We start from the raw sequence: 24,627 nt of genomic DNA, 5'->3' as shown, positions 1-24,627 counted from the left end.
CTGCCAAGTCCCATAACATCAAAATGTTTTATAGATCACTCAATTCTTCCACAGAAGATTGTCCATTTTTCAAGTTATGCTGACTCCTGGCTTCTCCTCCTCCTGCCCTTCCTCCTCCTCTTCCTCTTCCTCCTCCTCCTCTTCTCTCCTCTACTTCTTCATCCCCCTCTCCTTTCTTCTCTTTTTCTTCCCCTTCCTCTACCTCTCTTTCTCCTCTTTTTCTTGCTCCTCTGTCCAAGGTCTTAGCTATTTCACTGTTCACACACAACTCTAAAGAGGCAGGGAGAATGAAATTTAAATCAGTCATTGTATCCCTTCTTGGATATGGGTGGGTGGAAAGGAGAGGAGGAGATAGTGAGGAATCCAGGATGACTCCTAGGTCGTGAGTATGAGGGACTAGAAAATGGTGTTGCCTTCTACAATAATATGGAAGTTAGGAGGGGAGCAGGGTTGGGGGGGGGAAGATAATGAGTTCTATTTTAGATATATTAAGTTTTAGATGTGTAGTGGATATCCAGCTGGAGAGTCAGTTGGAAGTGTGAGACTGGAAGTCAGCAGAGAGATGAGGGCAGGATAGGTAGATTTGAGAATCATTGGCATAAAGAAAGTAATTAAATCTTTGGGAGTTGAAAAGATCACCAAGTGAAGTAGTGTAGAGGGAGTAGAGGAGAAGAGTGGAGAGGAGGGAAGACAAGACAAGACAAGACAAGACAGGACAAGACAAGACAAGACAAGACAAGACAAGACAAGACAAGACAAGACAAGACAAGACAAGACAAGACAAGAGACCCAGGACAGAACCCTGAGGGACACCTATGGTCAGAGGGCATGATCTGTCAGAGGATCCAGCAAAGGAGACAGAGAAGGAGTGATCAGATAGGTAGGAGGAGAACCAGGAAGAGTGGTGTCTGAAAACCTAGAGAAAAGAGTTTCAAAGAGGAAAGAGTGATCAACAACATCAAACATGGCAGAGAGTCAAAAGAATGAGGAGTGGGGGCAGAGCCAAGATGATGGAGGAAAGGCTGGGCCTCCCCCAAGCTCCCAACAAACCCATCCACACACTCCAAAAATAATGCCATAAGACAAATCCCTAAGCAGCCTAACCCACAGAAGAACAGAGTGAGACAATTATCCAGCCAAAGAAAGCTTAATTAGGGTGACTGGGATCACCTGTTGATTGGGCTGAGAGAGGAGCTCAGCACATGGTCTCAACCCAGCCAGGAAAAGACCATGCCTCCAGCACCTCAGAGTCTCTGGCACCAGCTGCTTCTTTTGAGGCTTGGTTCACAGACCAGTGAGGGGGTTCAGTGGTTGGACAGGGTAAAGTGGCTGTGGTCTCTGCTGGAGTTAAGGTGGAGTGTCCATGTTCTGAACTAGTAGGCTGACTTGACTGGCATCAGTCCAGTGGGGGGAGGACACAGGTACATCAAGCTTCTGACCATAGAGAATCAGATTTCAATCAGACATCTGCTTCCAGGTCAAGATGACTAGGCAGAGAAAGCAACAGACCATACAAAACTTCTTTGAGTGAAAGGTAGACCAGAATACACCCTCAGAAAAAGATAATAACAAAGTCAAAGCTCCAAAATCCAAAGCTTCCAAGAAAAATATGAATTGGTCTCAGGCCATGGAAGTGCTCAAAAGAGACTTTGAGGAGAAAGTAAAAGAGATAGAAGGAAGATTTAAAGAGGTGAAGGAAAGAATGAAAAGAGAAATGAGAGTGATATAGGAGAGTCATGAGAAAAAAGTCAATAGCTTGAAAAGCCAAATGGAAAAGGAGATACAAAAGCTCTTTGAAGAAAATAATTGCCTAAGAGTTAGGATTGAACAAATGGAAGCTAGTGACTTTATGAGAAACCAAGACACAGTAAAGCAAATCCAATTGAATAAAAAAAAAATAGAGGACAATATGAAATATCTCCTTGGACTAACAGCTCACCTGGAAAATAGATCCAGAAAAAAATCATTTGAAAATCATTGGACTACCTAAAAACCAAGATCAAAATAAGAGTTTAGACATCATCTTCCAAGAAATTATCAGGAAAATTGCCCCGCTATTATAGAAACAGAAGGTAAAATAGAAATTGAAAGAATCCACCAATAACCTCCTGAAAGAGATCCCAAAAGGAAATGCTCCAGGAATATTATAGCCAAATTTCAGAGATCCCAGTCAAGGAGAAAATGTTGCAAGCAGCTAGAGAAAAGGGAATTCAAATACTTTGGAGCTACAGTAAGGATAACACAAGATCTAGCAGCATCTACATTAAAGGACCAGAGGGCATGGAATATGATATGACCAGAGAGCAAAGGAACTGGGACTATAGCCAAAAATAACCTAGCCAGCAAAACTGATTATAATCTTTCAGGAGAAAAAATAGGACTTCAATGAAAAAGAGGACTTTCAGGCATTTGTGATGAAGAGACCTGAACTGAATAGAAAATTTGACTTTCAAATACAAGACCCTAAAGAAGCATAAAAAGGTGAAGAGGGAAAAAGAAATAATGAAGAACAGTAAGAGGTTAAACTGTTTACATTCCTACATGGGAAGATATACTTCCAACTCATAAGAACTTTCTCAGTATTAGGGCAGCTGAAAAGAACATACTTAGAGGGCACAGGTGTGAATTTAATATGAAGGAATGATATCTGTAAAGCATTTATTTTGTTTATCCTTGTTTTTAGTGGGGCAAGCAGGATGGGATGGCTTATGTCTGGGGCCAGACATGGGCTTGGGGCCTCCTGGGTGGAGGGCTGGTGCTTTGTCCACTCTGTCACCTAGCTGACCCATGATGGCATCTTTAAAATCAAGTTAAGGGGTAAGAGGAATGCACTGAAAGAAAGGAAAAGGGAGAGGTGGACTGGGTGAAAAAGTAGCTCACAAAAAAAAAAAACAAGAAAAAGCTTATGGAGTGGAGGGGAAGATGGGGAAGGAGCAGGGGAGTGAGTGAACCTTACTCTCATCAGAATTGGCTCAAAGAGGGAATAACATACACTCTCAAGCGGGTATAGTAATATCTTGTGCCCTGAGGGAAAATGGGAGGGGAAGGAGATGGATGGGGGAGAGGCAAAGGAAGGAAGGGCAGATTGGGGGAGGGGGCAGTAAAAAGCAAAATACTTTTGAGATGAAGGATGATAGAAAATAGCATAAATAACAAGGGGAGGGAATAAGATGGAGGGTAATGCAGTTAGCAATAGTAACTGTGAAAGACATGAAGAGAATGATGATATCAGAAGGACATATGAAAAATACAAACCATCAACAGAGGAAGAACTGATGGTATCTGAATACATATTGAAGTATAATTTTATTTGTTAGCTCCTCTTTCTAAAGGTATTTTTCTGTTTTCTTTCACAACCTGACTAATGTGAAGGTGTTTTGCCTAGCTGCACATGCATGACTTATATTGAACTGTTTGATTTCATAAGGAGGGTTGAAGAGGGAGAGAGGAAGAAAATTTAGAACACAATTTTTTTTTTAGCAAGGCAATTGGGATTAAGTGACTTGCCCAGGTTCACACAGCTAATAAGTGTTAAGTGTCTGAGGCCAGATTTGAACTCAGGTACTCCTGACTCCAGGGCCGGTGCTCTATCCACTGCTCCACCTAGCTGCCCCAGAACACAAAATTTTTAAAAATCAATGTGAAAAAAACTGGGGTTTTTTACATGTAACTTGGGGAAAATTCTAAATAAAATTGTTTTTAAAAGAATGAGGAGTGAGAAAAGGCCACTGGATTTGGTAACTAAGAGATCATTAGTAACTTTGGAGAGAGCAGTTTCAGTGGAATAATAAGGTCAGAAGCCAGATTGTAAAAGGTTAAGAAGAGAGTGGGAGGAACAAAAATAGAGGCATCTATTGTAGATGACCTTTTCAAGGAGTTTAGCTACAAAGGGCAGAAGAGAAATAGGATACAAGGATCAACTGAGGGTTTTTCACAATAAAGGAGACAATAAAGTGTGTTTGTAGACTGTAGGAAATGAGCCAGGAAAAATGGAGAGATTGAAAGTAAGTGAAAGAGTGGGAATAACAGAGGTAGGATATGGGATGGAATGGGATGACTTCAACAAAGAGAGGGGTTAGGGAAGAATCAATATGAGAGAGGAAATGCAGTGACTCACCTGAGCTCTCCCCAGGACCCTTCCAATTACCTTCAAATAATGCCACAAGACAATTCCTGGAGCACCATAACCCATAAAAAGACATACTCGAACAATTTTCTAGCCAAAGACCATTTAAAAGGTTGACATGAAAGGTCTATGGCACCCAGGTGAGAGTGGAATACAGTACAGTAGAGGCTGCACCAGCAGAGTCCCAGCCCCAGCAAACCAGGAGCAGGCCTTGGAAGTCACTGAATCAGCAGTGGCAGCAACTGCTTCTGGAACTCAGCCCACCGAGGCTAAGGGGATCAAATAATTGGCCAGAAGGAGATTGCAGGGGTCTCTTTGCCAGCACTGAGGCAGGGATTTATTGCTTTACCCATACTTGGATCCAGATCACAGTCCTGGGTGGCAGTCCCAGGGCAGGGAGGAGCACTAGCACACCAGGGCTTATGGCCACAATGGAGCAGGAGCTCTCCTCACAGTTCCAGTGCAGAAAAGTAGGCTTGTGGTCACTCACAGACCAGAACACAGGTCAAGCCAAGAAAGTAGTAAACACTCCTCTCCTTAGATCATAACACCTTGAAAAAAACAAAAATGTATACATCCCTAAAAGTATCTCTGAAAATAGCTGCACAAAATCCCTAAAACTTGGAGCAGTGTGCCCTCCTCCCTGGAAGCAGAGCCCTACTTTAATAAAGAGTTAAAGGTCAAGAAATAGGCTGGGGAAATGAACAAACAACAGAAAAAATTCTGACCATAGAAAGTTACTATGGTAAAAAGGAAGATCAAAACATACTCTCAGAACAAGATAATAACATCAAAGTTTCTACATCCAAAGTCTCCAAGAAAAATATTAATTAGTCTCAGTCCATGAAAGGGCTCAAAGAGAACTTTGAAAATAAAGTGAGAGAGGTAGAGGAGAAAATGGGAAGAAAAATGAGTGTGGTGCAGGAAAATTATGGAAAAAGTCAACAGCTTGGTAAAGGAGACAAAAAATACCGAATAAAATAGCACCTTAAAAAACATAATAAGCCAAATGGTAAAAGAGGTACAAAAAGCCTTTGAGGAAAAGAATGCTTTGAAAAGCTGAATTAGCCAAATGGAAAAGGAGGTACAAAAGCTTACTAAAAAATAGCTCTCTAAAAATTAGAATTGAGCAAGTGGAAGCTAATGAATTTATGAAAAAACAAAAAACAATAAAAACAAAATCAAAAGAATGAAAAAAATAGAAGGCAATGTGAAATATCTCATTGGAAAAACAACTGACCTGGAAACTAGATCCAGGAGAGATAATTTGAAAATGATTGGACTACCTGAAAGCCATGATCAAAAAAGAGCCTAGATGTCATCTTCCAAGAAATCATCAAGGAAAACTGCCATGATATTCTAGAAGCAGAGGGTAAAATAGAAATTGAAAAAATTCACCAAACACCTCCTGAAGGAAATCCCAAAAAGGAAACTCCCAGGAATATTATAGCCAATTTCCAGAGCTCCTAGGTCAAGGAGAAAGTATTGCAAGCAACCAAAAAGAAATAATTCAAGTATTGTGGAGCCACATTCTGGATAACAAGCAGAGAAACTGGCTTTGGTAAGAGTAAGGTGACTTTATCATATGAAATAGGGATGGAGGAAAGAGTGGCAGTAATTTCCATAGTTAGAATGGTTGCATTATTTTCTCCAATTTCATTCAACAGTGAAGGAGTAAAGATGATAAATAGTGGGAGTGACCCAAGGATAAGGCTTGGGTATAGTCAGAAATATGATAACGGGGTAGGGATTCAAGACAGGAGGACAGTGTAGAATTTAATTGGTTCATCAAGGAGTCAATGGAGAGAAGAATAGAGAGTGACTAGTACAGGGAAGATGATCTGTGACAAAAAGAAGGGTCAATTAACCGTAGATCACAATGAGGATGAGGAATAAGGTTTTGTGAGGGGAAGACAGAAGGAGATGGGAAAGATCAATAGATTATAGTCAGGCAAAAGGATTTCAGAATTCTTGAACATGAAGGTGGTGCATTAGTGATGGCAAGATCAAGGGTATGACCATCTTTGTGTGTGGTTTAGGTGGGCTTTGAAGATCAAATGAGATAATAGATGTAAAGCACTTTCAAACCTTAAAGCACTATACAACTGTTAGTAATTATTCTTATTTTATAGGTTACACTGGTTTTGAGTTCTATATAAAACAGTACACAATATGTTGTTCAGTCCTGTCTGATTCTTCATGATTCCATTTTGGAGTTTTCTTAGAAAAGATATTGAAGAGGTTTGCCATTTCCTTCTCCAGCTCATTTTGCAGACAGGGAAACTGAAGCAAAAAGGGTTAAGGGACCTGCTCAGTCTCACACAGCTAGTAAATGCCTAACATTAGATGTGAACTCAAAGAAGATGAGTCTTCCTGACTTCAGGCCCACCCCATCCACTGTACTACCTAGCTGTCCCAGCTCAAAATAGACATCTATATCAAATGAATACTATAGAGTAGGAGGAAAGACTTCATTGTTTCAGGGGATCATGGAAGGAACCAGAGAGGAGGAAATCTACTCTGACACTTATTTTACAGATAAGAAAAATGAAGGCCAAAGAAGTTCAATGACTTACCTCATGTCACACGTTTAGTAGGTAAGCATCAGAGTTGCGATTTGAACTCAGTTCCTTTGGCTCTAGAACTGGTGCTCTTCCTTCAGAAGGTGTGATCTGTGCCGAATCTTGAAGAAAAATGGGGATTCTAAGGGATAGAAGTAAGGAGGAAGTGAATTCCAGACACTGGGGATAGTCAGTACATAAGCACAGAGAGATATGAGATGGAGATTCATGTATGAGGAACAGTACGAATGCCAGTTTGACTGAGCCATAATGTATATGAAGAGGCATGGTACATAAAAGTGATGGAGAGAAAGGCTAAAGAAGGACCTTAAATGCCAAACAAAGGGCTTTTTATCTTGATCCTAGAAGTGATATGTAGCCACTGGAGTGTGTTGAATAGGGCAGGGACAGTACTTTAGGAAAATCCCTTTGGCAAATCAAGCAGTTTAGCTGCTTTGACAGAAGGTACCATCTGGAGCATGTTTTACCTGAGTGGTGCCTGGATGTAGTTCAAATAATTCTGAGACCTGATGTCCAATTTAGCCAGGCTCCTGTTCTCAATGTCCCCATTTCCCTGGGCAATACCACAGCTACTGAGTTTATCTTAAGGGAAAACTGGCTGTAGATGATCTGCCCTGAAGGGTGAGATGCAGAGGGATTACAAAGTTATTTCACTGTGGGCTCTGTAGAACTCAGATTTGTCAGAGTAATATAGCCATCCCTAATTTAAATGTAGAGTCAACTGGATTTATTCACTTTTGTTCTTGGCTGCCCCAGCCTGGGGCTCAAATCTATGCAGCTCTCACTCTAAGAACCCCCCTTCCCTTTATACCTCTATCTCAGATTCCTTTTCTTTCCCCTCTTCCCTTTTTCCCTCTCAGTAACTACTACAGCACCTTATTGGTTCCACTAAAAAAAAATAATCTTTGTCTCTCTGTGTCTCTGTCTGTCTGTCTGTCTGTGTCTCTGTGTGTGTCTGTCTCCCTTCTTTCTCCCTCACTAACTAGTAATATCAACCAGCATCCCACCAGCTGTTAAAGCTATGTAGAAATTGATCTCCCTTTCTTCTGTCTGACCCAATTTCCTTACTCTTCTATATTCTCTCTGGAACTACTACTGTAGAGAATCCAAATGCCCTACTGCCCATTTTGTCTGGACCTTGGTTTCCTCATCTATAAAGTAATCAGGATGGACTAGATTACCTCTGAGGTTTCTTTGAGTTCTAAAACTTCCTGTCTTCTACCTGTCTGATCTACCAGGTCCAACCAGCTGGCAACTGGGGCTCAGTCCCTATCTCTGGTCCCACTCATATCCACCTCTCCTTTTTTTCTTGCTAGGACAGGGTTTTTTTAATTAGACCTCCTTTCAGAGGTTCCATGACTTTTTTCTTAATATTTTTATAATTGTATTTCCATATATTTGTTTTCCTTTGTAAGTCTATGTAATTTGGAACAGATCACAAATGAGCTTAAAAGCATCAGGACCAGATGGATTTATTTTTTAATAATAAAAGTATTTTATTACTTTCTAGTTACATGTAGAGAAAGTTTTCAACATTTGTTTTTGTAAGATTTCTAGTTCCATTTTTTTCTCCCTCCTCCCTCCCCAAGACAGCAAGCAATCTGATATAGGTTATATATGTACAATCACATTAAACATATTTCTGCATTAGTCATGTTGTGAAAGAAGAATCAGAACAAAAGGACCAGATGGATTTATAAGTGAATTCTATAAAATGTTTAAAGATCAACTAATTCCAATATTAAATAAATTATTCGAATAATAGGGAAAGAAGGAGTCCAACCAAACTCCCTTTATGGAAACAAATATCATGCTGGTACCTAAACCAGGAGAAGCAAAAACAGAGAAAGAAAATTACAGACCAATTTCACTATTGAATATGGCTGCAAAAATCCTAAATGAAATACTAGCTAAGAGACTGCAACAATATATCACAGATTACACATTGTAACCAAATGGGATTTATACCAGGAATGCAGGGATAATTTAACATAAGGAAAACTATTAAGATAATTGATTATATCAATAACAAAAGCAACAAAAATCATACAATTATATCAATAGTTCCAGAAAAATCTTTTCACAAAACACCACACTCATTCCTATTAAAAATATTTTGTTTGGGTTTTTTTTTTGGTTTTGGGGGTTTTTTTGCAGGGCAATGGGGGTTAAGTGACTTGCCCAGGGTCACACAGCTAGTAAGTGTCAAGTGTCTGAGGCTGGATTTGAACTCAGGTCCTCCTGACTCCAGGGCCGGTGCTTTATCCACTGCACCACCTAGCTGCCCATGAACGAGCATTTATTAAGCACCTACGATATGTCAGGAACATTTTGAAAGCAAAGGTATGAATGGATCTTTCCTTAAAATGATAAAACATATCTATGTAAAATCATCAACAAGCATTATTTACAATGGGAATAAGCTAGAAGCCTTCCCAATAAGATCAGGAGTGAAATAAGGATGCCCATTCTCACCAATATTATTCAATAATGTATTAGAAATGCTAACAATAGCAATAAGAGAAGAAAAAGAAATTGAAGGAATCAGAATGGGTAACTATCCCTTTCTGCAGACAATATAATGATATACTTGGAAAATCCTAGAGATTCAACTAAAAAGCTAATTGAAACAATAATTTTGGCAAAGTAGCAGGATATAAAATAAACCCACATAAATCATCAGCATTTCTATATATCACCAACAAAGCACTACAAGTAGAGATAATAAGAGATACTCCATTTAAAATAACCAAAGACAGCATAAAGTCCCTGGGAGTTTGCCTGCCAAGACAAACCCAAAAAGTCATTTTTAAATAACTGGAAGAATATTACAGAATCAATATAATAAAAATGACAATTCTACCTAAACTAATCTACTTATTCAATGTTATCCCAAATAAATTACAAAAAAAATTATTTGTTGAGCTAGAAAAACAAAAACAAAACTCATTTGGACTTCTTGAGACATCAAGAAACAATAAAACAAAATCAAAAAAAGAAAAAAGAAAAGAAAAGGTGAAATACCTTATTAGAAAAACAACCTACCTGGAAAAAAATAAGTCATAGAGGGATCATTTAAGAATTATTGGTGGGGCAGCTTAGTGGTGCAGTGGATAAAGCACTGGCCCTAGATTCAGGAGGACCTGAGTTCAAATCTGGCCTCAGACACTTGACACTTACTAGCTCTGTGACCATGGGCAAGTCACTTAAACCTCATTGCCCCACAAACATAAAAAATCAATAAAAATCAATAAAAACAAACAAAAGAATTATTGGCATAATGACTACACATGTATAACCCATATAAAATTGCTTGCCTCCTCAATGGAGTGGGAGGACAGAGAAGAAGGGAGAGAATTTGGAACTCAATTTTAAAAACACATGCTGAAAATTGATTTTACATGTAATTGAGGAAAATAAGATACTAAATTAGTTTTTAAGAAGAATTATTGGAATACAAATGTTTTACATGATTGAATGTGGGGAGGGAAAGGAAAACAGGATAAGATTTGGAACTCAAAACTTTTTAAAATAAATATTAAAATTGTTTTACATGTAATTAAGGAAAATATTATTTAAAAAATAAAAATAAAATTCATTTGGAAGAACAAAGATCAAGAATATAAAAGGAATTTTTAATATAAAAGAAGGAGGTTTAGCAATAAGAGATCTTAAACTATATTATAAGGAAGTAATTATCAAAACTAGCTGTTACTGGCTAAGAAATAGAAAGTTAGATCAAGGCATGCAATATACAGCAGTAAATGATCATAGTAATCTTGTATTTGACAAATGTAAATATTTAAGCTTTGGGGATAAGAATTCACTCTTTGTTAAAAAAAATTATTGAAGAAACTGGAAAGCAGTCTGGCAGAAATTGGGTATAGACCAGTACCTTACACCATTTACCAAGATAAGGTCCAAATGGATACATGGCCTAGAAATAAAGGGAGATATCATAAGTAAAAGGACAAGGAACATATTACCTATCATGCTTATGGATAGGAGAATAATTTATGAATAAACAAGAGGTAGAGAACACTGTGAGATGCAAAAAAGATCATTTTTATTACATTAAATGAATGTAGCCAAGATTAGAAGGAATAAAAAAGCTGGAGGAAAATTTTATGGATAGTTTCTCAGATAAAGGTCTTGCATTCTCAAATAAAAAGAGAACTTTGTCAAATTTATAAGAATGTGAGTCATTTCCTAACTGACAAATGATCAAAGGATATAAACATGCAGTTTTTCTATGAAGAAATCAAAGCTATATATAGCTGCATGAAAAATGTTCTAAATCATTATGGATTAGAAAAATGCAAATTAAAACAACTTTTATATATCATCTCAGACCTATCAGATTGATCAAAATGATAGAAGGGAAAAATGACAAAAGTTGGAAGGGATGTGGAAGAAGTTGGATATTAATACACTACTGGTAGAACTGTGAACTGATCCAACCATTTTAGAGAGCAATCTGGAAATAGGCCAAAAAAAAGGTATAAAACTGTGTATACCCTTTGACTCATGAATACTACTTTTAAATCTATTTCCCAAGGTGATCAGAGAAAAAAGAAAAGAACTTACATGTTCTAAAATATTTATAGCAGCTCTCCTTGTTGTGGCAAAGAACTGTATATTGTGGAGATACCCATCAATGGGAAGTGGTTAAATTGTTCTGGTATATGATTATTATCGAATACTACAGTGCTGTAAGAAATGATGAGCAGTTGATTTTAGAAAAAATATAGGAAGACACATGAAATAACAAAGAGTGAAATGAGTAAAACCAAGACAACATTGTATTAAGCAACAGCAATATTGTTTGAAGAATAACTGAGAACTAAGCTACTCTGAGTAATATTAAATATTCAGACTAGCTACAAAGTACCTATGAAGGAAGATGTTATTCACCTTCACAGGAAGAAATGTTAAATAGAAGTATTCACAATATGGTTTAATACACATATATTATATGTATACACATATGTAAACATACTTATACATGTGCATGTAACTACATATATGCATACACATATGTGTGTATCAAATGGTGGCCTTTTCTAGTTTGGGATGATAAAGGAGGAAGGGATATAGTTCAGAACTTAAAATGTAACACAAAAAACATTAAATTTTTTTAAAAATACAATAAAAAAGAAAGTCTATGTATTTTATTTTATGCATTTAAAAACATGGTTCTGAAAAAGGGTATATGGGCTTCACCAGTCTGCCCAGGAGTTCATGACACATACAAAAAATTTTAAAACCCCTTCTGTAGATAAAAATGCCAGCACCAGCCTCAGCCCCACTATTCACAGTTATTCTCCCTTTGGAAGAAGGAGGAAGGGTAGGGAAGGGAATAAGCATTTATATAGTGCTTATCACATGCCAGGTACTTTTACAAATATCAGACTTCATTTGATCTTCACAACAATCTTGGAGGGTTGGTGATATTATTATCCCCATTTTACAGTTGAGGAAACTGGGGCAGAAAAAGGTTAAGTTACTTGTCTAGGGTCATGCAGCTAGTAGGTGTCTAAGGCCAGATTTGAACTCAGATCTTCCTGACAAGCACTATATCCACTGTGCCACTAGCTGCATGGACTGAGGGGCTGTACTTACTTACTTACTTACTAACTTACTTACTTATTTATTCATTCATTCATTTATCCATTTATTTCTTTGTTCATTTATTTTTTTATTTATTTATCTGGCTATCTGTTTATTTGTTTGATCATCAACACCTAACACAGTGGCTGGCATATAGCAGGAAAGCCTTTTATAAAGGCATGCTTACTGATTAACTGACTTATTTATTTGGTGTCAGGGTTTCTCCCTTCCTAGTCTCCCCCCCTTCTAGGTTTCTAGTGATTTCTTTGGAGACTTAAAGCACAAATATGGTCCAGGGTAATATCTATTTTATAGCACGTAAATCAGAGCCACAAGCCAGATCAGTCATTCTAAGGGCACTATGGACTATGTATCCGTTTCATAGGTGTTTTGATATGGCCAAATATAATTTATGATATTTGAAAGAAAAAAAGATAATTTCACAATATTTTTCTGCTATTTTCCAATGCAAATGTTCAAGAGCATCAGATAGGTTATGTCTTTTTTTTAATTTTTTTATTTTTAGGCAGGGAAATGAGAGTTAAGTGACTTGCCCAAGGTCACACAGATAGAAAGTGTCAAGTGTCAGAGGCTGGATTCAAACTCAGGTCCTCCTGAATCCAAGGCCAGTGCTTTATCCACTGCTCCACCTAGCTGCCCCAATAGGTTATATCTGTTTTTTTTTTTTTTGCAGGGCAATGAGGGTTAAGTGACTTGCCCAGGGTCACACAGCTAGTTAAGTGTCAAGTGTCTCAGGCTGGATTTGAACTCAGGTCCTCCTGAATCCAAGGCCAGTGCTTTATCCACTGTACCACCTAGCTGCCCCCCCCACCCCCGTCGATAGGTTATGTCTTAAAAAAGATTTTGAGGCCTGTGAACCCAATTACCTTTTACAGGCAGATAGCCCAAGGTAATTGAACAAACCTGGATTCAGAGCCAAGAAACCTAGACTCCAGTTCTGGCTCTGACATTGTGCGACCTTAGGCAAATTACTTCATCTCTCTGACCTCCATTTCTATAAAATGATGTTGGACTGATATCTGAAGTCCCTTCCAACTCTCTAGCTGAATTCTAATATTTTAAAAAATATTTCCTATGGGAAAAATACTTTCTCATGTTTCAATTTTTAATTATATCATTTTTTGTTTTCATATCACCTTCATTTCCAAATGTTGAATCTCTAGGATTTTCCAAGCATTTCATTATATTGTATGCAGAGATACTTGCCCATTCTGATTCAGTCAATTTCTTTTTCTTCTCTTATTAAGAGCTCTCTCCTGGGGGAGGGGGGAGGTCTTTGTAAGAAAGACTAATAGAGAGAAAAGCAGCTCAACAAAACAACAACAACATCTATATAGCATTTTAAGTGTTTCAAAGCACTTTACGTGTGTGTACATGTGTGTGTGTGTGTGTGTGTGTGTGTGTGTCTAATTTAATCCTCACAACAGCCCTGTAAGGTACTATTCTCATTTTACAGATGAGGAAACTGAAGCTGATAGAATTTACTTCCCCACAATTAGAAAGCTAGTAATTGATCTGAGGCAAAATTCATACTCGGGTATTCATGACTCCAAATCCAAGAATCTATCACATACACCACCTAGCTGCAAATTTGACCAAAATATCAACCATGTCTAACTGTATGTGAAAACAGAAAAATCAATTCTAAATAACAGAGAGATTTTAGGTGCTCAGCTCATTAAGTTAGGGATGACTGGAATGTTCAGAAAAGATTTATCAAAGGGTTCACTTTTATTTCAGAAAAAAAACACTGGATCTTTTATGGGAGCTTGATGACAAAAATTGAGTCAGTGCTATGCATATGTTTTCATAAACCATTATCAGTGGTGTTTTATTAGACGAGTGTCTTGTAAATGAAATATGCCAGCATGCAAAAACAGTCCATAGCACTCAAAACATTAAGGACATAGGCAACCAGAAAAAGCACTTTGCCCTTACATAACCAGGTAAATGTATTATCTATTTAAAAGGTGGGGAAGCTAGGTGGTGCAGTGGATAGAATTGTGGGCTTGGAGTCAGGAAGACTAATCTTCATGAGTTAGTTTAAACCCAGCATCTGAAACTTACTGTTTGTATGACCCTGTGTAACGATTGGAATGACGCCACCTGCTGGAGACTTACTGTAGCAAAGCTCCCCACGAAGTGAAGGTCTTTGAGGGCAAGACCAGGAGTCTTTTCTTTGGCGTCAGGAAGTGACATCTGCTTGTGGGAGGAAGAAGGGAGGAGCCTGGCGCTCTGACTGGGGCTTTCCTGAGGACTCCGGCAGAGAAGGGAGCGAGAAATGCTCTCTCCCTTTAATAGATAAATGAATATAGGCCTTTTCTTCTCTCTTTACCAAATTCTTATTCTCCTTAATAAATGCTTAAAAGTCTAACTCTTGCTAAGGCTTATAATTTATTGGCAACCACTCATTAGATATTTTAGACAGACTAGCTAGAATTTTAGCCTTAACATCTGGCAGGTCATTTCACCCTGTTAGCCTCAGTTTCCTCAACTTTAAAATGATCTGGAGATGGAAATGGCAAACTACTCCAGTATCTTTGCCAATAAAACCCCAAATTGGGGGGGGGGGGGAACAGCAAGGTGACTCAGTGGATAAAGCACTGGCCCTGGATTCAGGAGGACATGAGTTCAAATCTGGCCTCAGACACTTGACACTTACTAGCTGTGTGACCCTGGGCAAGTCACTTAACCCTCATTGCCCTGCAAAAGACAAAACAAAACAAAAACAAATGGGGTCATGAAGAGTCAGACATAACTGAAACAACTGAACAACAACAATATTCAAGGTAAGCAATACATCTACCTACATGCTGACCTTTCAAGTTATACTCAATCAGTTAGTCCACTGAGTATATTTCAATGTCAAAATAATAAAATACAAAATATGATTTTAAAACATTCATTAAAAGCCTATTTTCTGCACAGCATGGTTAGGGGGCAAAGCAGGGATAGAAAATTTAGAAAAAAAATCATCCCTTCTCTTAATGACTATAAGAAAGTGAAGAAAAATGGAACTAATAGTACTAATACTACTGCTTAGTGAATTTATTTATGTCTTACAAAAGTATAAACTTAAATCACATTTAGTTATACATTTAATAATCATATTTCTTTAAAAAAGATAAAATGACATGAAGAGAAATACAAAATTCATCAAAAATGTCAATCAATTAACAGAATGTCTGCTTTGGTATTTCCACTGTTTGTCTCCTGACAAATTTGGTGGTATGTGATACATTCCATGTGGACTTACTAGGAAAACTGAAATTGTTAAATAATGGTTCATTCTGCCTGGATTTTTTTTCAAATATCTTTTATTAAGGCTCTGAATAATTCATTTGTGTTACCAAAACAGCTTCCACAGTTTCAATAATCATTGATGACTTTTCCAATCACCCAAGTGACTAATAAGCTAAAATAACCTCTGTGCTACATGTTCGTATCTAGCAATAAAGGGGAGTCATTCAAAGAATTACATTTATAGCTGAAAGTGGTCTTGGAGGTCATCAAGTTCACATACTTTCTTTAGTTTCCAAATACTGATGCTCTCACCACAAAAATCTCTGAGTATATTCAACAATCACTAATCTGGGGACCCTTTACATCCCATGTGGCTACTAAATTCTCATTAAGATATGGTTTAAATATATGACATTTGTGTTTTTTAGATAAATAAACTACATAGTGGAAAGGGTACTTTCAAAAAAATATATCATCTACAATCATCTGTGTAATTTAAGATATTTTTTCCAGATGAATTCAGGATAATAAATAGAAGTGATCAAGTTTTGCCTCCCAAAGGTTCAGATCAAGGGTTCTTAACCATTTTTGTATGTGTCATGGACATTTTTGGCAATGTGGTGAAGCCTATGGAATTCTTAAAATAATGTGTTTAAGTGCATAAAACAAAACGCATAAGATTACAATGAAAACCACTTTGCTTTATATGCAATTAGAAAATTATAGGGACAGCTAGGTGGCATAGTGGATAGAGCACTGGCCCTAGATTCAGGAGGACCTGAGTTCAAATCTGGCCTCAGACACTCGACACTTACTAGCTGTGTGACCCTGGGCAGGTCACTTAACCCCAACTGTCTCACCAAAAAAAAAAAAAAAGGAAAAGAAAATTATTTCAGACAACTGGTTAAAAACCTTTGGTCTAGATAATTCAAAAAATCACTACCACATGCCCTCACCCCTTATTAACTTGAGCAATAGACCCAAATTATACTGAATACTATCATTGGCCATTTTCTTACACAATTCTCTTAATTCAAGTGATAAAATCCTCTCAATACTGATACAAATGCAAATATTCATATGAGGCTTCTAATGCCCCTTTGTTTTGGAAGTAGAATCAGAGAAAATAGTGGCAACATAATATAAACATAGCATGTGCAAAATGTGCTCAATTTGAAATCAGAGAAACTGGAGTTGAATCTTGGCTCTGCCACTTACTACCTATGCAATGTTGGACAACTCTATGACTTAGTTTCTTATTCTATAAAATGAGGGAGTTGTTAGACTATATTACCTCTAATAATCTTTTCAGCTCTAAATCTATAATTATGAACTAAAATCAAAGTTCTAACAGGATCTTTCAAAATGTCTTTAAAATATTAGTAGGTAGGAACTGTAACATAAATAGTATCTTTCTAAGAATAATTATTCATCTTAGAAATCTTGTTTTCCAATATGAAAAAATGTGGTTAGATGTTTCATTTGAACAATGTTCGTGGAGCCATCTGACATTGTTCCTGGAAAAGGTTTGTCAATCTATTTCCCTTTGGCCCCATTCACCATCCCTGTAACTTTCTGAACCAAAGTACTCATCCCTGGCCACCACTCCTCATAATGTTTTGTCTCCCCTGTTATAACACAAACTCCTGGAAATCAGCAAAGTAGAAGGAAGTAGTATAGATGAGCTCTTTCCCTCAACCACTCCAAAAAAAGCTAGAAAACTCAGCAGATTGAGTCCTGATTGGGAAATCAAAATTTTCAAAATTTAAGAAAGTCATACTTCCAGCCCAGGCTGGCATAGGAAGACAGAAAGTAGAGAATGGAAAATGGAGTCTAGTAAGGAGCCAATAATGATTAAAGCATTCCAGGAGAATGAAAGCCTATGATAGATGTGCACCAGGGCAAGAAGAGATCCTAGATCCAGTGAAGAGGAGTTTGACCTTGTGTAGTGAAGAGGAACAGGTATAAATTAGCAGCTCTATTGCTTACTCCCCAGTGCTGAGTTCCAGATCCAGTGGGGACTGAGAAGGAGACCTGTGTGTAGGATTAGTAATCCCTATGCAGAGAACTTAGGAAATTAGAATGCTAGAAGAAACAATGAAAAAGAAATGAGTTATGTGGGGGAAAGGGGGAGATTGGAAAAAGAGCTAGCAGTTTGGCATAATAAGTATAAAAATTTACCCAACCAACAGAATTTTGGAAAATTAGTAGTTAATCATTCCATAAAACAATAAGAAATATTAAAACAAAGACAAAAGACTCAAAAGAAAATGGAAGAAAATGGAATATATTTCATATTTTAAAAGAACTCACCTGGAAAAGATACCAAGAAGAGATAACTTTAAAATCACATGAAATCCATAGACAAAAAAGATTCTAGACATAATATTTCAAGAAATTATAAAAATAAAACTATCTAGATATCTTAGTACCAAAAAAAAATGAAAATATAAAGAATCCACTGGTAACCTCCTGAAGGAAATCTGAAAATGAAAACTTTTAGGGACATTATAACCAAAATACAGAGCTTCCAAGTCAAAAAAAACTTTTTTTAAGAAGCCAAAAAGACAGAATGCAAGTATTCAAGAGCCACAGTCAGGATCACACAAGCTTTAGCAGCTACCACCCTAAAAAAAGAAGAGCATGGAATACGATATTCCAGAAGGGGAAATACATAGCTTTTCAAGCAAAAATAACATACAAAAAATATTATAGGGTAAAAAAATAGATTTTAAATGAAATAAAGGGCTTCTGATCATTCCTGAGTAAAAGAACATAACTGCATAAAAATTATAAATACAAATATAAGAGTCAAGTGAAACATAAAAAGGCAAATAGAAGTGAGTAATCATAAGGGACCAACCAAGGTGAATTGTTTACAGTCTAATATGGGGAGATGACACATGTGTCCCCTCAGGAACTTTTCATAATTGGGAGAGCATAGAGGGAGTCTAAGAAAATAAAGGACCTGTGGGATAGCTGGGAGGTTTTATGTTTAGATTTTACTTAAAAAACTAAAGGAAAAGAAGGAGGAAGATATCAGTTGGGAGAGGGAGAAGCATGGGGGAAATTATCTCACATAACTGGGGTGTGCAAGTAGAAGATTATACAAACAAGGAGGAAGGGACTGAAGAGTTGGTGAAACTTGAACCTCACTTACATCTGAATTGCTCAAAGGAGGAGAAAAAACACATACATCCCACTCAACAGGAAAACAGGAGGTAAAGGGAAAGTGTAGAGGGGAAAATAAGAGGGAAAGTAAATTAAAGAAGGGATTTTTCATAAACAAAACAACCTCTTAAGAGGGTGGATTGTGAAGAGGGACTTGAAGAGAAAGGGAAAAAAGGATAAGACGCTGTGATTGTGCTTTGGGCAAGGGAAAGAGAAGACAGGTCAGGGCAGCAGAAATAGATAGAGGAAAACACTGGTGCTGAGCACAAATCTCTCTTAGCAAACTTCTTTATTAAGAAGGGGTGGAAAATGCTGACCAAATAAATGACAAACTAGGGGACTCATAATGAAACATGCTATTCATCTCCTGACAAATAGGGGACATACTCAGGATGCAAATTGAAACATTATTTTTTGCATAGACAATGAAAAAAATTGTTTTGTTTGAATACAAATATTTGTTACAGGGATTTGGGGTTTCAATGGAGGTACAGGGAAGCAGGAGGGAGAAAAATGTATTTTCATTAACTGAAAAAAATTAAATTAAGTTTAAAAAAGGAATGTAAACTCCTTGAGAGAAGGGATTCTTTTTTTGTATTTGTATCCTCGGAGTTTAGTATAGTGCCTGACACGTAGTAAGCACTTAATAAAAACTTCATTTATTCATTTTTGTCTACTTGGTTATGAAAATTTAGATTTAACCAATATGGATGTCAGCTTGGAGATGAAGTCTAAAAATCTATAACTATGTCATGGTAATGATTCCTTCCATGTAATAGATTGGACTAGGTGAGATCCTTTCCAACTTTCAAATTCTATGATTTTGCAATTGGATTCAGTTGGTTGACTAACATTTATTAAGCACCTTTGTACTAAGGAGACAATATACAAATAACAACGTATGTATACAGATATATACAGGCATACACATACATACACATATGTATATTGTGAGTATGAATATATATATATATATATATACATATACACATACATGTATATGATAAATTAGGGGTAGTCTCAGAGGAAATAATAACTAACATTTCTATAGTGCCTACTATGTGCCAGGTACTGTGCTAAGCATTTTATAATTGTTTCATTTTGATCCTCACAACAATCCTAGAAGGTAGGTACCATTATTACCACCATTTAACAAATGAGGAAACTGAGCCCAAAAGGGCTAAGTAACTTGTGGAGATCAGATATTAAAGTGGATTTGGAAAGGCTTCTTATAAAAGAGACTTTAGCTCAAATTTGAAAAAAGAAAAATCATCCAGAGATGGAAAGATAGAGTGTTCCAGAGTTGGGAGATGGAGTATTTTACAATGTAATGTGTCATTACTGCTTTCTTTGCCACAAGCCCCATTTGAATCATTTCCAGGAAATGTCTTCATTGAAACACCGGATCACAGCAACCATAGCTACACAGCTGTACCTCTATAAAAGGGAAGGGGATGACAGACTCATAAAACATAACTCACAGTCATCCAGATGCTGAGCTCAAACTAGCCACCCTGCTTCACCCAAATCCTCTGGATGCCATCTGCTCAGTTCTCTCAAGGGCTCAAACGTCTTTATATGGAGATCTAACTTAATAATACCAATCCTATTCACCCCTGCTCCAGACTTCATGTCATAGATTGGAATCCTATTCCCAAGTTTCCCCTGAAACTACTAAATCCTCTAATCCTGCACTATTCCTCCCAATTGCCTCTTCAAAAGAGATTTCCAATTGACTTCCATATTGCCTCCTGTCAGCTAGATATATAGCTCCCAGCTATCTCTGTAAAGAGGAGCTACCATTTTGCCTGTCCAGACAATATCTCCTCAGTATCATCACTATTATTATTATTATTATTATTATTATTATCCCACATGGGAAACTTCTAATTGTTAGCCATCTTATCTGACTGGTCAGAGAAATTTGGTGTTTCTCTCGATTTCTCGCTTGAGGAAGAATGCTGATCATACTATATGCCAGGCACTGTTCAAATACTTCCTCATTTGATCCTCATAACAACACTGTCAGATAAGTGTATTACTATCCCTATTTTACCCTCAAGGGGTAAAAATACCCTATTATCCTTTTTCCCTTGAGGAAACTGAGGCAGATAGAGGTTAAGTGACTTGCCTGGGATTGCACAGCTAATAAGTGTTTGAGAACACATTTGAACTCTGGTCCTCCTGACACTAGACCTATCATGCTCTCCACTGTACCTCCAACTTCCTCTAGGCTAGATGGAAGATAATCTCAGAGGGAAAGCACCAGCTTTAAAGGCGACTGGAGATGACTTCTTGTAGAAGATGGATTTTGGTTGAGATTGAGGAAGACAGGGTAGCTAGGAGGCAGAGATGAGGAAGGAAAGCATCCAAAACATGAGGGTCAGCCAATGAAAATGTGCAGAACCAAGATATGAAGTGTCTTGTATGAGGAATAGCAAGGAGTCTAGTGTCAATGAATCATGGAGCACATGGAGGAGAGTAAAGTGTAAGGCTAGAAAGGTAGAAAAGAACCAGGTTACTGAGGGCTTTAAAAGTCAAACAGAGAATTTTATATTTTATACAGGAGGCAAGAGGGGGCCACCGTAGTTTACTGAATTGGAGTGTGTCACAGTCAGATGTATCACTTGGACAGCTGAGTTTAGGATGGATTAGAATTGGGGAGGGGAAGACTGGATGTTGGAAGATAAACCAACAAGCTATTGCAATTGCCTAGGAATGAGGTAATGAAGACCTGAACTAGTATAGTGGCAATGTCAGAGGAGAGAAAGGAATGTTAAAAAAAAGATGTGAAGGAAGAATTGACAAGACTTGGAAACAGATTGAACATGGGGCAGGGGGAGAAAGTGAGAAATTGAGGAAGACAACTAGGTTGCAAGTCTGGGTAACTGGAAAATAGTGGCATCCTCAACAGTATTAGGAAATTTAAAATAGAAGGGAGGGTTTGGGGAGAAAGATAATGAGTTCAGTTTTGGACATGTTGAGTTAAAATGTCTATAAAACATCCAGTTCAAAATGTCTAATAGGCAGTTATAAATTCAAGACAGGAAGTCAGGAGAGGGGCTAGGGCTGGATAAATCCATCTGAGAAGCATCTGCATAGAGATGATAATGAATCCATGGGGACTGTTGAGATTACCAATCAGAACAGTATAGGTTGAGAGGAGAAGAACCCCAGGACAGGGCATTAGGTGACACCTAATGGTATGGTCTGTAGGAAAATCCAACAAAGGAGGCTAAGAAGAAGATGTCAGGTAGAATGAGCATGAATCAGGAGAGATCAGTGTCATGGTAACGTAGAGAGAAGAGACAATCCTGGGAGGGAAGAAGGGGAGGGGGAGGGATTGACATTATCAGAGGTTGCAGAAAGGTCAAAAACAATGAGGACTGAGAAAAGGCTGGTATTAGAACTTGTTCTTTATTGAGTTCAGTCTTACAAATCAAATACCTCTCCAGGAACAAAAACCAATGAATAGAAACTTGATCAAAGGAGTGAGACTATGAGGCTCTAAAAAGGGAAACTTTTGTAAACCTTATTCCATGATGAGAATTTAATGGACTCTTATCCTAACCTGCCCTCAAAGAACAGGAAAGTATATATTACCAGACTCTGTTAACCACCTTGCTTACCCAAGCCAACAGTGTTACTAGGAGTATGCCTCCTTACAAATTCTTTGCAATTTTATAATTTAAACTGATTCCAAGATACTTTCTGACTGTTTGGAATGAAAAACATATCAATTTAACTTTCTCCAATTTCACAACAGAAAGAATAAGTCTGAGGAAAATGAGCCTAAATGAGTCATGTGACTGGATTGGTGACTTTCTATTGGTATCAGAATTGGCCCTTGTTACTTCAAAATTGATTTGTCCCTTGAAAAGAGGCACCTCCACTAACCCTCAAATCTATCAAAAAACTTGAAATACAGAGGTTTGGATGATGCCTCCCATCTTCAGGGGAGCTTAGAGCTGAGAAGCATATGTGGAGATAAGCTCTAGTGAAGGAACTGATTAATCTATCTTTCCCTTTGGTGGGGGGGGTGATGAGGGTTAAGTGACTTTCCCAGGGTCACACAGCTAGTAAGTGTCAAGTGTCTGAGGTTGGATTTGAACTCAGGTCCTCCTAAATCCAAGGCCAGTGTTTTATCCACTGCACCACCTAGCTGCCCCGAGGAACTGACTAATCTAGAAGTAGTGAACAGAGACAAAAGCCACAGACATTCTGCTTTATCCCTTTTGGCTATCTTCCTGGTAAGCATAACAGCAATTAGCAACAGTTCTCTTGTAAGCAAAGGAGACCCTAACTTCAATTTCTCTCTCCCTCTACTTTTTTCCCTTCCCTTTCTTCATTCTTTCTCTCCTTCCCCTCCCATTCCTGCAGTTCCTCTTTTTCTGTTTGAATTGGATCTAGGAAACTTGAATGACATGGTCTCAAAGTAGTATCAACTGGACCCAGGAGAGGGAAATCTAATTACATTCTATTTACAGGAATTCTTAAGTGTCTCGTATCTTTAGGGTTATTGTTAAGAATTATGTCTTCAATTTCTAGAAGTCATTTTGATGAATGTGTATGTTTATACTGAGCTAGAAATTCCCCCAAAGTCCCCATGCTTTCTAGTTCTCATTAAATATCTCTCTCATGAGAACAAAATTGTCTTCTTTTGTGTGTGGGGGGAGGGATAGTAGGGAGGGAGATTCAGCCCACTGCATGTCTATTGTCCATTACCAAAGAACTCTCTCTGTCTATAATCATTTTAAGCTTTATTTTATTTTTTATTGAAACTTTTTGCTTTTATATAACCTTCATTTCTGATTATGTCTCTTCGCCCTCCCTATCCTATGAGCCACCCCCTTGTAATGGAATATAAAAGAGAAAGAATAGGGCAAAAGTTCAGCCAAAACAACCAACATATGAGGAATTACACATCTGATGGTTACTCCTCTACAATGAAGGAAGGGGGATGCTTTTCCTCAACTCTTCTCCAGGGCCATCCTTGGAATTACAACAGGGTTCCTTTCTTATTAATAGAATTGTAACTTCTTTCTAATGAGATAGATAAAGCATTTACTTGCTAGGCAAATAGTCACTGTGTTAAGAATATGAGGTGGGAGGCAGCTAGGTGGTGCAGTGGATAGAGCACCAGCCCTGGAGTCAGGAGGACCTGATTTCAAATCCGACCTCAGACACTTGACACTGTGTGACCCCAGGCAAGTCACTTAACCCCAATTGCCCCACAAAAAACAAATATATATATATATATATATATATATATATATATATATATATATATATATATATATGAGTAGGGGCAAGCAAAATAGTTCCTGCACTTAAGAGGTTACATTCTAATGGAAGAAAATACAGAAAGAGGAGTTGGGGGCTAGCATAGCACCTACATAGTGGCAGGACAAGATTCTGTCAGAGAATGGTGGGTAAGTCTGGGCTTCAACAAGATAAGGCAAAAGCTTATTTATCAAGAGCTCTTAGGTCACTCTCTGGGACTCAATTTCTTCATATGTAAAAATAAGGATGTTGGATTAGATGGTCCAAAAGTTCCTTTCCAGCTATAAATTGATTATGCAGCAATTTCCCTTTTGATCTCCCCCTCAGGTCTTTTGGAAGTATTTGAGGAATTTTCAATCCATGCCATTTTACTGGTGATAACAAATTAACCTCCAGTATTTGGGAATTGGTTTAACACCACATCTCAACACTGGTTAATGGAATCTATCAGTGACATCGACATAAAATTCTGCCCTGTAGCCCCAGGAACCTCCCTAGGCAAATGATGGTGCAGCAGGATAAATAGCTAGGCAGGCAGGCCATACTAAAAGGGAAGGATCAAATGAACCACACAAAAAAAGAAATCCAGAG

Source organism: Dromiciops gliroides, chromosome 5, assembly GCF_019393635.1.
Source record: "Dromiciops gliroides isolate mDroGli1 chromosome 5, mDroGli1.pri, whole genome shotgun sequence".
Lineage (NCBI taxonomy): Eukaryota > Metazoa > Chordata > Mammalia > Microbiotheria > Microbiotheriidae > Dromiciops > Dromiciops gliroides.
This window is presented reverse-complemented; position numbering follows the sequence as displayed.